Below are 4700 nucleotides of genomic sequence, written 5' to 3' on the forward strand. Positions count from 1 at the left end.
ATGATTTTTCAGATTATCAAATAACATGTCTCCTTTTCATCATTCTTTCAAGAGCCAACATATTTAACATTCATAAACAACAACTCCAAAAGACATATGCACTGTTCAAGCATTCATTTAGAAAACAAAAACTATTGTCACCACATCAAAATAATTAAACTAATTTCAAGGATGAATTCGAAACCCTTTACTTCTTGTTCTTTTGTTTTTAAAACAGTTTTCATTTAAGAGAGGTGATGGAGTCATAGGACATTCATAGCTTTAAGACATAGACACTTAAACACTAATGATCATCTAGTAAAGACACAAACATAATTAAACATGAAGCATGGAAACCAAAAACAGAAAATAAATAGACAATGAGATTAAGGAATGAGTCCACCTTAGTGAGGGTGGCATCTTCCTCTTCTTGAAGAACTAATGGTGCTTTTGAGCTCCTCTATATCTCTTCCTTGTCTTTTTTGCTCCTCTCTTATAGCTCTTTGATCTTCTCTAATTTCATGGAGGATGATGGAATGCTCTTGGTGCTCCATTCTTAGTTGTCCCATGTTAGAGCTTAATTCTCCTAGGGAAGTGTTGATTTGCTCCCAATAGTTTTGTGGAGGAAAGTGCATCCCCTGAGGAATCTCAGGGATTTCATGGTGAGGAATTTCCTCATGCTCATGTTGAGGTCCATGATCTCTTATTTGCTCCATCCTTTTCTTAGTGATGGGCTTGTCCTCTTCAATGAGGATGTCTCCCTCTATGTCAACTCCAGCCGAATTGCAGAGGTGGCATATGAGGTGAGGAAAGGCTAACCTTGCCCAAGTGGAGGACTTGTCAGCCATCTTGTAAAGTTCTTGAGGTATAATCTCATGAACTTCCACCTCCTTTCCAATCATGATACTATGGATCATGATGGCTCGGTCTATAGTAACTTCAGAGCGGTTACTAGTAAGAATGATTGAGCATTGAATGAACTCTAACCATCCCCTAGCCACTGGTTTGAGGTCATGCCTTCTTAGTTGTACCGGCTTGCCTCTTGAGTCAATTTTCCATTGAGCTCCTTCCTCACATATGTCTATGAGGACTTGGTCCAACCTTTGATCAAAGTTGACCCTTCTTGTGTAAGGGCGTGCGTTCTCTTCCATCATTGGTAAGTTGAACGCCAGCCTTACATTTTCCGGACTGAAATCTAAGTATTTCCCCGGAACCATAGTAAGCCAATGCTTTAGATTCGGGTTCACACTTTGATCATGGTTCCTAGTGATCCATGCATTTGCATAGAACTCTTGAACCATTAAGATCCCGACTTGTTGAATGGGGTTGGTGAGAACTTCCCAACCTCTTCTTCGGATTTCATGTCGGATTTCCGGATATTCATTCTTTTTGAGCTTGAAAGGAACCTCAGGGATCACTTTCTTCTTAGCCACAACTTCATAGAAGTGGTCTTGATGGACCTTTGAGATGAATCTCTCCATCTCCCATGACTCAGAGGTGGAAGCAATTGCCTTCCCTTTCCTCTTTCTAGAGGTTTCTCTGGCCTTAGGTGCCATAAATGGTTATGGAAAAACAAAAAGCTATGCTTTTACCATACCAAACTTAAAATGTTTGCTCGTCCCCGAGCAAAAGAAGAAAGAAAGAAGGAGAAGAAGAAAAAGAATGGAGAAGATGGAGGGAGAAGGTGTATTCGGCCAAGGGTAAGAAGAAAGGGTTGTGTTGTGTGAAAATAAAGAAGAAAAGAGGGGTTTATATAAGGGTGGGATGGGATTTAGGGTTCGGCCATTTGGGTTGGGTTTGGCAGGGAAAAGAGTTTGAATTTTGGAGGTAGGTGGGGTTTATGGGGAAGAGAGGATAGATGTAAGTGGTGAAGAGGTGATGGGAAAGAGTGATTGAGGTGATTGGTGAAGGGTATTTGGGGAAGAGAGTTATGAAAAGGTGTGAAGAGGAGAGAAGAAGATGTGGGGATCCTGTGGGGTCCACAGATCAAGTGGGGTTAAGGACTTAACATCCCTACTCCAATTAGGCGTGTAAAACGCCCTTGCTGTGCAATCCTGGCGTTTAACGCCAGATTGCTGCTTGTTTCTGGCGTTAAACGCCTAAATATAGCCTGTTTCTGGCATTTAACACCAGGAAGATGCTTGTTTCTGGCGTTAAATGCCAGCTTGGTGCTTGTTTCTGGCGTTAAACGCCAGACAGATGCTTGTTTCTGGCGTTTAACGCCAGACTGCTCTTCCTCCAGGGTGTGCTATTTTTCATTCTATTTTTCATTCTTTTTTTGATTTTTTAGTAGTTTTTGTGACTTCACATGATCATTAACCTAAAGAAAATATAAAATAACAAGAGAAAATAAATAAATATAATTAGATAACATTGGGTTGCCTCCCAACAAGCGCTTCTTTAATGTCAATAGCTTGACAGTGAGCTTTCATGGAGCCTCACAGATCTGCAGAGCATTGTTGGGACCTCCCAACACCAAACTTAGAGTTTGACTGTGGGGGCTCTGGTTGACTCTGCAGTGAGAGAAGCTTTTTATGCTTCCTCTCCATGGTTACAGAAGGAGATCCTTGAATTTCAAACACAAGGTTGTCCTCATTCAGTTGGAGGACCAACTATCCTCTGTCCACATCAATCACAGCTCTTGCTGTGGTTAGGAAGGGTCTTCCAAGGATTATGGATTCATCCTCATCCTTCCCAGTGTCTAGGATTATGAAATCAGCAGGGATGTAAAGGCCTTTAACCTTTACTAACACGTCCTCTACTTGTCCATAAGCCTATTTTCTTGAGTTTTCTGCCATCTCTAATGAGATTCTGGCAGCTTGCACCTCAAAGAACCCAAGTTTCTCCATTACAGAGAGTGGCATTAAGTTTATTCCTGACCCTAGGTCACACAGAGCCTTCTCAAAGATCATGGTGCCTATGGTACAGGGTATTAAGAATTTGCCAGGATCCTATTTCTTTTGAGGCAATTTCTGCCTATCCAATGCATTTAGTTCATTGGTGAGCAAGGGAAGTTCATCTTCCCAAGTCTCATTACCAAATAGCCTGGCATTTAGCTTCATGATTGCACCAAGGTATTTAGCAACTTGCTCTTCAGTAATGTCTTCATCCTCTTCAGAGGAAGAATACTCATCAGAGCTCATGAAGGGCAGAATGAGGTTCAACAGAATCTCTATGGTCTCTAAATGAGCCTCAGATTCCTTTGGTTCCTCAAAGGGATACTCCTTATTGGTCACTGAATGTCCCAGGAGGTCTTCCTCACTAGGATTCACGTCCTCCTCTTCCTCTTTGAGTTCGGCCACACCATGTAAGTCTATGGCCTTGCACTCTCTTTTTGGATTTTCTTCCGTATTGCTTGGGAGAGTACTAGGAGGGAATTCAGTGACTCTTTTACTCAACTGGCCCACTTGTGCCTCCAAATTCCTAATGGAGGACCTCGTTTCATTCATAAAACTCACAGTGGCCTTAGATAGATCAGAGACTATATTTGCTAAGCTAGATAGATTCTGCTCAGAATTCTCTGTCTGTTGCTGAGTGGATGATGGAAAAGGTTTGTTATTGCTAAACATGTTTCTTCCACCATTATTAAAGCCTTGTTGAGGCTTTTGTTGATCCTTCCATGAGAAATTTGGATGATTTCTCCATGAGGGATTATAGGTGTTTCCATAGGGTTCACCCATGTAATTCACCTCTGCTATTGCAGGGTTCTCAGGATCATAAGCTTCTTCTTCAGAAGATGCCTCTTTAGTACTGTTGGATGATTCCTTCAATCCATTTAGACTCTGAGAGATCATATTGACTTGCTGAGTCAATATTTTATTCTGAGCCAATATGGCATTCAGAGTATCAATTTCAAGAACTCCTTTCCTCTGAGGCATCCCATTACTCACAGGATTCCTTTCAGAAGTGTACATGAACTGGTTATTTGCAACTATGTCAATGAGTTCTTGAGCTTCTGCAGGCGTTTTCTTTAGGTGAATGGATCCACCTGCCGAATGGTCCAATGACATCTTTGATAATTCAGACAGACCATCATAAAATATATCTAGGATGGTCCATTCTAAAAGCATATCAGAAGGACACTTTTTGGTCAGTTCCTTGTATCTCTCCCAAGCTTCATAGAGGGATTCACCTTCCTTTTGTGTGATGGTTTGAACATCCACTCTAAGCTTACTAAGCTTTTGAGGAGGAAAGAACTTGGCTAAGAAAGCCGTGACCTGCTTATCCCAAGAGTTCAGGCTGTCTTAAGGTTGAGAGTCCAACCATATTCTAGCTCTGTCTCTTACAGAAAATGGGAAAAGTATAAGCCTGTAGACATCGGGATCAACCCCATTGGTCTTAACAGTGTCACAGATCTGCAAGAATTCAGTTAAGAACTGAAAAGGATCTTCTGATGGAAGTCCATGAAACTTGCAATTCTATTGCATCAGAGAAACTAATTGAGGTTTCAGCTCAAATTTGTATGCTCCAATGGTAGGGATTGAGATGCTTCTTCCATGTAAATTGGAATTAGGTGCAGTAAAGTCACCAAGCATCTTCCTTGCATTGTTGTTATTTTCGGCCATGTCTCCTTCTTTTTTCAAAAATTTCTGTCAGATTTTCTCCAGAGAGTTGTGCTTTAGCTTCCCTTAGCTTCCTCTTTAGAGTTCTTTCAGGTTCAGGATCAGCTTCAACAAGAATGTTCTTGTCCTTGTTCCTGCTCATATGAAAAAGAAGAGAAC

The 4700-nt window shown here is 41.2% G+C and overlaps 1 non-coding gene across 1 annotated transcript; it reads left to right on the plus strand.

The window, feature by feature from the left end:
- Nucleotides 1–4043: 4043 nt before the first annotated feature.
- LOC112768579 (small nucleolar RNA R71) lies at nucleotides 4044–4151 on the plus strand. The gene has a single exon (XR_003185989.1). It is a non-coding gene; the product is annotated as a small nucleolar RNA R71 (small nucleolar RNA).
- Nucleotides 4152–4700: the final 549 nt, after the last annotated feature.

Source organism: Arachis hypogaea, chromosome 17 (assembly GCF_003086295.3).
Source record: "Arachis hypogaea cultivar Tifrunner chromosome 17, arahy.Tifrunner.gnm2.J5K5, whole genome shotgun sequence".
In the NCBI taxonomy this organism is placed as follows: domain Eukaryota; kingdom Viridiplantae; phylum Streptophyta; class Magnoliopsida; order Fabales; family Fabaceae; genus Arachis; species Arachis hypogaea.